This window comes from Leucoraja erinacea, chromosome 7 (genome assembly GCF_028641065.1).
Source record: "Leucoraja erinacea ecotype New England chromosome 7, Leri_hhj_1, whole genome shotgun sequence".
NCBI lineage: Eukaryota > Metazoa > Chordata > Chondrichthyes > Rajiformes > Rajidae > Leucoraja > Leucoraja erinaceus.
The window spans coordinates 39,487,897-39,500,725 of NC_073383.1; positions in this window are offsets into that span (position 1 = coordinate 39,487,897).

Consider the following 12,829-nt stretch of genomic DNA (forward strand, 5'->3'; position numbering starts at 1 on the left):
AAGTCCTCCCCACCTTACAAAGTCCAATGCATACAAATAAGCATTTGAGAGACCTGTGGGATGGATTTGCTGGCTGCTGCGGAGCTGGAGACATCTGTCAAGGTGGGACTCCGTTTGTGGCCACTTCTCCTACTTGTGAAGTTCGAGTTACGAAAGCTTCAGTATAGAAACATAGAAAATAGGTGCAGGAGTAGGCCATTTGGCCCTTCGAGCCTGACCGCCATTCAATATGATCATGGCTGATCCTCCAACTCAGTATCCAGTACCTGCCTTCTCTCCATACCCCCTGATCCATCGGTCAGTACGAAAGCCGCAAAGAGTCAGTATGGATAGAACTAAGGAATTGTAAGGGTAAAAAGACCCTAATGGGACTAATCTACAGGCCCCAAAACAGTAGCCTGGCCATAGGGCGCAAGTTGAATCAGGAGTTAAAATTGGCATGTAGCAAAAGCAATGCTGTGGTTGTTATGGGAGATTTCAACATGCAGGTAGGCTGGGAAAATCAGGTTGGTACTGGACCCCAAGAAAGGGGCTTTGTAGAGTGCCTTTGTGATGGATTCTTAGAACAGCTTGTATTGGAGCCTACCAGTCTGGATTTAGTGTTATGTAATGAACCGGATTTAATAAAGGACCTCGAGTTTAATGAGCCTTTAGGAGGCACTGACCGTAACAATCTACAATTGGAGAGGGAGAAGGGTAGATCGGGGTTCTCAGTGTTGCAGTTGCAGTTGAACAAGGAGGACTATGGGGCCATGTGGGAGGAGCTGGCCAAGGTTGACTGGAAAGATACACCAGCAGGGATGACAGTGGCAGGTGTTTCTAAGAATAATACAGAAGGTGCAGGATCAGTTCATTCCTAGGAGGAAGAAAGATTCCAAGGGTAGAAAGAGGCGACCATGGCTGACAAGGGACGTCAGGGACAGTAAAAAAATTAAAGCAAAGAAGTACAAAGATGAGCGGGAAACAAGAGGATTGGGTAATGTTTAAAGAACAACAGAAGATAACCAAAAAGACAATTCGGGGAGAAAAGATGACGTACAAAGGTAAGCTAGCCAAGAATATAAAGCAGGATAGAAAAAGCTTCTTTAAGACCAAAGTTGGACCCTAGAAGACCAAAAAAGGTAAATTTATTATGGGGAACAAGGAAATGGCAGATGAGTTGAACAGGTACTTTGGATCTGCCTTCACTAAGGAGGACACAAACAATCTTCCTGATATAGTGGTGGCCAGAGGATCTGGGGTGACGGAGGAACTGAAGGAAATCCACATTAGGCAGGAAATGGCGTTGGATAGACTGATGGGACAGAAGGCTGATAAATCCCCAGGGCCTGATGGTCTGCATCCCAGGGTATTTAAGGAAGTGGCTCTAGAAATTGTGGATGCATTGGTGATAATTTTCCAATGTTCTATTGACTCAGGATCAGTTCCTGTGGATTGGAGGATAGCTAATGTTATCCCACTTTTTAAGAAAGGTGGGAGAGAGAAAACAGGGAATTATAGATCAGTTAGCCTGACATCGGTGGTGGGGAAGATGCTGGAGTCAATTATAAAAGATGAGATAGCTGAACATTTGGATAGCAGTAACAGGATCGGTCCGAGTCAGCATGGATTTACGAAGGGGAAATCATGCTTGACTAATCTTCTGGAATTTTTTGAAGATGTAACTAGGAAAATGGGCAAGGGAGAGCCAGTGGATGTAGTGTACCTGGACTTTCAGAAAGCATTTGATAAGGTCCCACATAGGAGATTAGTGGGCAAAATTAGGACACATAGTATTGGGGGTAGAGTGCTGACATGGATAGAGAAGTGGTTGGCAGATAGGAAACAAAGAGTAGGGATTAACGGGTCCCTTTCAGAATGGCAGGCAGTGACTAGTGGGGTACCGCAGGCTCTGTGCTGGGACCGCAGCTATTTACAATATACATCAATGATTTGGATGAAGGGATTCAAAGTAACATTAGCAAATTTGCAGATGACACAAAGCTGGGTGACAGTGTGAACTGTGAGGAGGATGCTATGAGAATGCAGGGTGACGTGGACAGGTTGGGGGAGTGGGCAGATGCATGGCAGATGAAGTTTAATGCGGATAAATGTGAGGTTATCCACTTTGGTAGCAAAAACAGGAAGGCAGATTGCTATCTAAATAGCACCAAGTTGGGAAAAGGGGAAGTACAACGGGATCTGGGGGTCGTTGTACATCAGTCTATGAAAGTAAGCATGCAGGTACAGCAGGCAGTGAAGAATGCGAATGACATGTTGGCCTTTATAACAATAGGAATCGAATATAGGAGCAAAGAGGACCCTTTGCCACTGTACCGAGCCCTAGTGAGACCACACCTGGAGTATTGTGTACAGTTTTGGTCCCCTAATTTGAAGAAGGACGTTCTTGCTATTGAGGGAGTGCCCCGTAGGTTTACAATGTTTATTCCCTCGATGGCGGGACTGTCATATGCTGAGAGAATGGAGCAGCTGGGCTTGTACACTCTGGAGCTTAGAAGGATGAAAGGGTATCTCATTGAAACATACAAGATTGTTAAGGGTTTGGACATGCTAGAGGCAGGAAACATGTTCCAGGTGTTGGGGGAGTCCAGAATCAGGGGCCACAGTTTAAGAATAAGGAGTAAGCCATTTAGAATGGAGACGAGAAAACACTTTTTCTCACAGAGAGTGGTGAGTCTGTGGAATTCTCTGCCTCAGAGGGCGGTGGATGCGGGTTGTCTGGATGCTTTCAAGAGAGCTAGATAGGGCTCTTAAAAATAGCGGAGTCAGGGGATATGGTGAGATGACAGGAACGGGGTACTGATTGGGGATGATCAGCGATGATCACATTGAATGGCGGTGCTGACTCGAAGGGCCGAATGGCCTACTCTTGCACCTGTTGTCTATTGTCTTCACAAGAGCCGAATTCCAACAAAATCTGGGGAGTACCTGTAATTACATTAAATTCCATTTGAATTTGTGTTGGAGGCACAATATCAAACAATTTGCCTTATACTTTAATTATTGTTATGAGAGTTTGCTGGTCTCATGTCCACCACAGTCTAGCTAGGTTGTAAAAACATATAGCATCAGAATGATATTGATTGGCACCAACTTTAGATTTTGTACACTATTGACCATCTCCACATAATTTTGGTGTCCCAACTTTCATAATGTTAACAAAGTATGTGAATCCAAGTGTGTGGGGTAAGTTTGACAAACTTGACCTAGTCTTTGCCAATTTTTATCTCAGTCTGACAAGTGAGCTAAGATAGAAGTTTTACAATTTTTCCTGAGCTTCATTATTAATGTAAATCTTCATTGAAAAGTAACTACTTTTATAAAAGAACAATTGACAAGCTAAATTTTGTAAATGTCAGAGAACTTGTTTATTGCGTCAGTTGGAGGAATACAGCGACATATGTAGAGAGCAGATCCGAATAGTCAGTGTTTAAGAGGGAACTGGTCGTACAGTTGGAGGGCCAAGCTGACCTCCCGGTGGCTCAGCACTTCAACTCCCCCTCCCACTCCGCCTCCGACCTCTCTGTCCTGGGTCTCCTCCATGGCCACAGCGAGCAGCACCGGAAATTGGAGGAACAGCACCTCATATTCCGTTTGGGGAGTCTGCACCCCGGGGGCATGAACATCGAATTCTCCCAATTTTGTTAGTCCTTGCTGTCTCCTCCCCTTCCTTAGCCCCCCTGCTGTCTCCTCCCATCCCCCAGCCTTCTGGCTACTCCTCCTTTTCCCTTTCTTGTCCCCACCCACCCCCGCCCCCGATCAGTCTGAAGAAGGGTTTCGGCCCGAAACGTTGCCTATCTCCTTCGCTCCATAGATGCTGCTGCACCCGCTGAGTTTCTCCAGCTTTTTTTTGTGTAACCTCCGAATAGTCAGTGTTTTGCTCTGAACATACCTTCCCTTCAGCAACCAGACATCTATTCTAAATGATATACTAGATTGATAATTTCTTATAACATATTTGAAGTTTACAGAGATGCCAAAGCTAAGATGCAGCCAACTGTGAAACAAATATACAGTAAGGTAGTCTGATGCTTCATCCTTGTGTTCGATGGCTGTCATGAACTATTGAAAAGCAAAGTACTTTTCATGGGCAATCGAATTTCGACAGGGTTGTATAGATGCCCTTTATTTTGGTCTCGTCGATTGGCTTGTCAGTTACTCAGAGCTTTATGGGCCTGTCCCACTTAGGCGACTTGTTAGGCGAGTGCAGGAGACTGCATTCTCCACATGGTCGCCACATGTTCGTTCGCTGGTGGTCTCTGGTGAGTCTCCATGGTCGCGAGGAGTTCCTGCATTCTAGGAAACAGTCGCGGCCTCAGTATGGTCGCCGCAAATTTTTCAACAGGTTGGGGGAAAAAAACGTAAGCAGGCGTTTTCGGACCCAAGGATAACCGGCCGGTAATGTTAAATGTCTGCAGAACTTCACAGCTGTGTATCTCTGGCTTATCAAACGTAGTCTGGCTTCTTAAAGTTATCTCCACTTCTTCTCCCCCCTTCTTTTAAAGGACTTACTGTACACTGTGCTAGCCATCTTAATTACAGCGCCAACCTTCCTGTTCATCGCGGTGGGTGTCTGTATCACCTTGGCTTTGCACCGTGTGAATTTTAGACAGCGCTCCTCCGCTTGCCCAGGGGGGGGGGGGGGGGGTGTGTTTGTTTGTGTTCCACTCTGACAGTCGCTGTTCCAGTTCCCGGAGGGGACCTGACTGTGGAAGCTTTACTGAACTAATTATTTTCCAACTATTTCTTGGGTGCGTGTGGTGGAAAACTTCAGAGATAAGGCTGTTCAAATCCTGATCTCTATACTTGGGCATCAAATCTTAGCTGCCTAGGATTACACAGAGTGTGAACAGCACACCTGTAACTAGTGGTCTACCTCTGGGTCTGGTGCTGTGACCATTGCTGTTTGTCATCTATATCAATGATTTGGATGAGCTTGTACAAGGCATGATTAGTACATTTTCAGACTAAAGTCAGTGGTATTGTAGATAGTAAAGATGGTTGTCAAAAATTGCAAAGTTTCTTGATCGGTTGGGCAGGTAGGCAGAAGAATGGTTGATGGAGTTTAATATAGAGAAGTGAGGTGTGGCATTTTGGGAAGACTAACCTGCATGAACCAGATAGTGGGGGTAAAGGAGGGCTCGCTGGTGCACCTTGCGAGTCGGGGGTGGCATCAGAAGCTGGGGCTTTTGAGGCGGTGCAAGCCAGAGTGGCATCAGCAGATCTGCCCGCTATAACAAGGGTTTACTGTATTGAGTATAGAAGTTGTAGATACAAAATGCTGGACAGGCAGCATCTCTGGAGAGGAGGAATGGGTGACATTTTGGGTCGAGACTCTTCTTCAGACAGAACTTGAGTCTGGGGTTGGGAGGTCATGTTACAGTTGTACAGGATATTGGTGAGGCCACATTTGGAGTACTGTATTAGTTTTGGTCACCCTGTTATTGGAAAGATGATGTTAAGCTGGAAACGGTGTCGAGACGATTTTCAAGGATGTTGCCAGGACTCGAGGACCTCAAGTCAAGTCAGTTTTATTCGTCACGTGCACATAAAGTGCAGTGAAATGATTTTGCCAGGAGCGGTACAATAACAAAAACACACAATACGCGACAAAAATTTAACACAAACATCCACCACAGCATTCATCACTGTGGTGGAAGGCACAAAGTTTGGTCTGTCTTCCTCTATTTTCCCCCGTGGTAGGGACCACAACCCTCCACAGTCGCTGCTGCGGGCGTCCAGATGTGCAGACAAGGTAAGTCCAGGTAAGTCCTGAATCGGTGCTTCCCCAATGGAGACCGTGACTTCAAGATGGTGTAGGCCGCAGGCCGGTGGTCGAAGATCTAAAGTCCCCGCCGCACTGCAGACCGCAGGGCCGGCGGTCGGAGCTCCTCTCCAAGGATCTCCGGCGAGGGATCCTGCTCTGGATGGTAAGTACCCGCCGCGCCCACGGTTAGAGGTAGGCAGCGGTCGGAGTTCTTCTCCGGGGTCCCCAATGAGGGATCCCAGGCTCCGGAAGCACCGCCGTCTGCGGCTTCTCGATGATGTAGGCCGCGGGCAAGCTGTCGGAGCTCCTCTCTATAGAGACAGGTCTGTGCAGGCCATGACTTTATTTCTTGAAGTACAGCATGATGAGTGGTGATCTTATAGAGGCCTTTAAGATCATAAGAGGATTAGTTAAGGAAAATGCACAATAGGGGAATCAAGATCCAGAGATCATAGATTTAAGGTGACGGGGGAAGATTTAATAGGAGCCTGAGGGGCAAACCTTTTACACAAAGGGTGGTAGATAAATGGAACGGGCTGCCAGAGGAGGTGCACCTTGCGAGTCGGGGGAGGTAATTAAGGTGGATACTATCACTAAGTTTAAGAAGCATTTGGACAGGTACATGGATGGGAATGGTTTGAAGGAATATGGGCCAAACACAGGCAGGCGGGATTATCATAGATGGGGCAAATTGGTCAGAGTGGGCAAGTTGAGACAAAGGGTCTGTTTCCACGCTGTATGACCATGACTGAAAAAATGCTGTTTTCACATGCTATCTTAAACCAGCAACCATGCAGTTGGATATAGATAACTCCATAGCATCCATCTGAAGTAAAACATGGCAGTTAATCTTCATTATCTTGGCCAACAACATCAATTGACACTGCTCATTGTCACACTGTGCTTTGAGAGATGTTGCACACAGATTCGTTGCTGTGAATGCATTTCAAACATTTGTTGCCACAGCCATGTAATGAACAAATCTTTCATCCTACGATCCAAATAGATAGAACTAATAGTAAAAAATGGTTATTTCATTACCATCCATATTGCAGTTGGGGATATCTTGCCACACAGAAAATGACTGGTCCACTTGCCTGCAAAGCAGTGACTGTATTTCATTCTCTGTGATGTGTCACAATAACCAGAAAACATGAAAGCCAAGGATGTAAATGCAGTAACATTTCAGTCCAAAATTATCCATTTTGTTTCATTAATTTTAACAGTCTTAAATACAAATCAACGCACAGTTATAATTAAGTTAAAACATTCCAAGCAGAATTTATAGTGAAATTAAATTGTGATACACAAGTCAGTCAGGTTTACATATGGACAATATAGTCTCAATTTTTTTTTTGCAATTTCATGCAGCTACTAAAATATCCAGTCAATGCAACATTAAACCACAGAATGTAACTCACTAACGGAACCAGCTATAAATGTTATGCTATAATTTCCCTTGAATCGTTTGTTTAAAGCAGCACACAGAGCAATACCATACCGTAAATTTCATAACTAATTTAAATCTTGATTTTGATTTACAAATGCTCATGATTAATAAATGAATGAGAAAAACAGACAATAGAAGCATAGAAAATAGGTGCAGGAGTAGGCCATTCGGCCCGTCGAGCCTGCACCGCCATTCAATATGATCATGGCTGATCATCCAACTCAGTATCCTGTACCTGCTTTCTCTCCTTACCCCTTGATCCCTTTAGCCACATCTAACTCCATCTTAAATATAGCCAATGAACTGGCCTCAACTACATTCTGTGGCAGAGAATTCCAGAGATTCACCACTCTCTGTGTAAAAAATGTTTTTCTCATCTTAGTCCTAAAAGATTTCCCCTTTATCCTTAAACTGTGACCACTTGTTCTGGACTTCCCCAACATCGGGAACAATCTTCCTGCATCTAGCCTGTCCAACCCCTTAAAAATTTTGTAAGTTTCTATAAGATCCCCCCCTTAATCTTCTAAATTCTAGCGAGTACAAGCCGAGTCTATCCAGTCTTTCTTCATATGAAAGTCCTGACATCCCAGAAATCAGTCTGGTGAACCTTCTCTGTACTACCTCTATGGCAAGAATGTCCTTCCTCAGATTAGGAGACCAAAACTGTACGCAATACTCCAGGTATTACTCAGCAAGACCCTGTACAACTGCAGGAGAACCTCCCTGCTCCTATACTCAAATCCTTTTGCTATGAATGGTAACATACCATTCGCTTTCTTCACTGCCTGCTGCACCTGCATGCCTACTTTCAATGACTGGTGTACCATGACACCCAGGTCTCGTTGCATCTCCCCTTTCCCTAATCGGCCACCATTCAGGTAATAGTCTACTTTCCTGTTTTACCTCACATTTATCCACATTATACTGCATCTGCTATGCATTTTGCCCACTCACCCAGCCTATCCAAGTCACCTTGCAGCCTCCTAGCATCCTCCACACAGCCAACACTACCCCCCAGCTTTGTGTCATCCGCAAACTTGGAGATGTTGCATTTAATTCCCTCGTCCAAATCATTAATCTTAAATATATATATTTTTTAAATTTTATTTTTATTAGAAGTACGGTAAATTACAATACTACACAACACATATATCTTAATATATTTTTTGTACCGCTTCATTTTTTTTGAGCTTTAAGAAAAAGATAGCAGTAAGGAAAGTAAAGAAAGTGCGCAAGAGTCGTGAAGTGCAAGAGTGTTGGGAAAAGAAAGCCCCTTAGAAAAGAAGTTAGAGAAGGAAGTAAAGTAAGAAAGTAGCCCCTAGAAAAGAAAGAAAAAGAAAGTAGGAACAATCGCTCTATTATAACATTAAACTCCGCAGAAAGGGGACTACCAACCAAGTCTGTTTTTGTTGTTTTACCTCCCGTTACCAGGCCCTGATACCATTTATTTATTTATTTATTTTTAAAATTACTATTGCACCTCATGCTTGTAATAGGTCCAGAAACATAGACCACGTCTTTTGGAATTGGTCTGCTTTACCTGCTAAGAGGAATCTCATCTCTTCCAGATGTAATGTTTCAAACATATTTGATATCCACATTTTTATTGTTGGTGTGGGCGCATTTTTCCAGAATTTAAGTATAAGCTTTTTTCCCATTATTAGCCCGTAATTGAATAAATTCTTCTGAAACACGTTTAGTTCAGGGTTACCTTCCGATATTCCAAAAATAATCCATTCTGGTTTTGGTACGTTTTATTTTGATTAATTTTGAAAAAATATCAAATATTTCATACCAGAATTTTTGGATTTTTGTACAAAAAACAAAAGAATGCGCTATGGTAGCTTCTTGACACAGACATTTATCACAGATTGGTGAAACATTAGGGAAGAGTTTATTTAATTTAGTTTTTGAATAATATAGTCTATGTAATGTTTTGAATTGGATGAGCGTATGTCGTACGTTGATCGAACATTTATGCACCTGTAGTAAATGATTATCCCAGCTCTCTTTTGAAATTTTTATAGCTAATTCTTGTTCCCAGTCTCTTCTAATTCCATCTGTTGTGGGTATTTCTATGTTTAAAATGATATTATATAGGTACGATATTAGATTAGCTGATTCCGCCTTTGTCTTCATTGCTTCATCCAGTAAGTCGGAAGGCATATTATGATAGTCTTTTGTGTATTTTTTCAGATAATCACGAATTTGAAGATATTTAAAATATTGGTTATTTTTCAAATTATATTTCAGTTGTAGTTGTTGAAATGATAGTAATTTTCCCAATTCATACAGATCTTCGAGCGTTTTGATTCCCATTCTTTCCCATTGCATAAATGATTTGTCTATGATTGATGGTTTAAACGATGGATTATTGACTATTGGTATTAAAAGAGATAGGTTTCTTAATTTTAGATTCTGTTTTATTTGTTTCCATGTTCTAATTGTGCTATGTATAATTGGATTTTTATTATAATTTTTATTATTCAAATTTATTGGTGAGAGGATAGTCGCTCCTATATTACTCGGGGAGCAGTCCCCTTTTTCCATTACCATCCAGTCCGCCTGCTGGGCAGAATTGTCCAGCAGGTGAATCATATTTTTAATATTTACTGCCCAATCATCTATCTATCTATATATATAATACTCAAATCAGTCCGCCTGCCGTCCGGCTGCATTTCTTCCTTTGATTCATTGCCACGCCCAATCCAGACGCTCAATCTCCGAGATATTTTCCATTTCGGTAGAGATTTCGCTTTTCTTTCTAAGTATCCGCTCCTCATTTCATCGTGTTGAAGTACATGTTTTTAATCAAATCCTTCTCACCCCCCCACCCACCCCCAAGTATTTAAAAAATAAACAGGCTTCTCCATTTACATGTCAGCTTCCAACACACTTCGAAACAAAGTTGCAAGAGAGGAACACTGAACTTTTCACTGCTGCAGCAGGCAGGGGAGGGCTGCAATCTTACATTTGGGAACGGGCTCAGTTCCAATGGAGGAGACGGGTGCATGGCGGAATATTGGGTTGGGGGATCACACCATTGGGGGAGCAGACCCAACGGGTCTGCACTTGGTCTAGTATATATATAAAACTCAAATCCATCCGTCCGCCTGCAGTACAGATCCCTTCCTGCCTTTCGATTCGTGCCCGATACTCGCAGATGTCCAATCGGAATGGCCAATGCTCGCAGATGTCCAATCGGAATGGATTCATTTGCATGTACGGCTGCCGGCTGCATTTCTTCCTTTGATTCATTGCCACGCCCAATCCAGACGCTCAATCTCCGAGATATTTTCCATTTCGGTAGAGATTTCGCTTTTCTTTCTAAGTATCCGCTCCTCATTTCATTTCGTCGTGTTGAAGTACATGTTTTTAATCAAATCCTTCTCCCCCCCCCCCACCCACCCCCAAGTATTTCAAAAATAAACAGGCTTCTCCATTTACATGTCAGCTTCCAACACACTTCGGAACAAAGTTGCAAGAGAGGAACACTGAACTTTTCACTGCTGCAGCAGGCAGGGGAGGGCTGCAATCTTACATTTGGGAACGGGCTCAGTTCCAATGGAGGAGACGGGTGCATGACGGAATATTGGGTTGGGGGATCACACCATTGGGGGAGCAGACCCAAAGGGTCTGCACTTGGTCTAGTTCATATATAAAACTCAAATCCGTCCGCCTGCCTGCAGTACGGATCCCTTCCTGCCTTTCGATTCATTCCCGCCGTGCGATGTCACAATGCCCGATGCTCGCGGACGTCCAATCGGAATGGATCCATTTGCATGTACGGCTTTCCGGCCGCGTTTTTTCCTTTGATTCTCTGCAACTCCGAAGCCGGACGCAGAATCGCCAACGTCTTTTCCATTTCGGTAGAGATTTCACTTTTCTTTCTAAGTATCCGCTCCTCATTACATTTTGTCGTGTTTAGGTACACTTTTTTAATCAAATCCTTCACCCCCCCCCCACCACCTCAATATTTCAAAAAGGAACTGGATTCTCACCCACACAAGCAGCCCAGCCCATGGTGAACGTTCCATCGTGTGATGTCACAATGCCCAATGCTCAAATACATTGTTGCCATAGAGAACACTCAGTGATTATTCAAATTTTTCACTAACTGTCATTCTGATTTTGCTTGTGAAGTGAAAAGCCTTGAATTGCATTTGTCTGATGCAGGAAGATTGTTCCAGATGTTGGGGAAGTCCAGGACATGCGGGACACAGTTTAAGGATAATGGGGAAATCCTTTAGTACTGAGATGAGGGAAACATTTTTCACACAGATAGTGGTGAGTCTCTGGAACTCTCTGCCACAGAAGGTAGTTGAGGCCAGTTCATGGGCTATATTTAAGAGGGAGTTAGATGTGGCCCTTGTGGCTAAAGGGATCAGGGGGGTATGGAGAGAAGGCAGGTACGGGATACTGAGCTGGATGATTTGAGTAAAGAGTGCAAAGAGTAGGAGTAAACGGGTCCTTTTCACAATGGCAGGCAGTGACTAGTGGGGTACCGCAAGGCTCAGTGCTGGGACCCCAGCTATTTACAATATATATTAATGATCTGGATGAGGGAATTGAAGGCAATATCTCCAAGTTTGCGGATGACACTAAGCTGGGGGGCAGTGTTAGCTGTGAGGAGGATGCTAGGAGACTGCAAGGTGACTTGGATAGGCTGGGTGAGTGGGCAAATGTTTGGCAGATGCAGTATAATGTGGATAAATGTGAGGTTATCCACTTTGGTGGCAAAAACAGGAAAGCAGACTATTATCTAAATGGTGGCCGATTGGGAAAGGCCTGGGTGTCATGGTACACCAGTCATTGAAGGTAGGCATGCAGGTGCAGCAGGCAGTAAAGAAAGCGAATGGTATGTTAGCTTTCATTGCAAAAGGATTTGAGTATAGGAGCAGGGAGGTTCTACTGCAGTTGTACAAGGTCTTGGTGAGACCACACCTGGAGTATTGCGTACAGTTTTGGTCTCCAAATCTGAGGAAGGACATTATTGCCATAGAGGGAGTGCAGAGACGGTTCACCAGACTGATTCCTGGGATGGCAGGACTGTCTTATGACGAAAGACTGGATAGACTTGGTTTATACTCTCTAAAATTTAGTTGACTGAGAGGGGATCTTATAGAAACTTACAAAATTCTTAAGGGGTTGGACAGGCTAGATGCAGGAAGATTGTTCCCGATGTTAGGGAAGTCCAGGACAAAGGGGTCACAGCTTAAGGATAAGGGGGTAATCCTTTAAAACCGAGATGAGAAGAACTTTTTTCACACAGAGAGTGGTGAATCTCTGGAACTCTCTGCCACAGAGGGTAGTTGAGGCCAGTTCATTGGCTATATTTAAGAGGGAGTTAGATGTGGCCCTTGTGGCTAAGGGGATCAGGGGGTATGGAGAGAAGGCAGGTACGGGATACTGAGTTGGATGATCAGCCATGATCATATCGAATGGCGGTGCAGGCTCGAAGGGCCGAATGGCCTACTACTGCACTTAATTTCTATGTTTCCCTCTCCTCACACCTCTCCCTCTCCTCACCCCTCTCCCTCACCCTCTCTCCCTCACCCCCTTCCCTCTCTACCCCACCCCTTCCCTCTCTCCACCCGCCCCCTTCCCCCTAC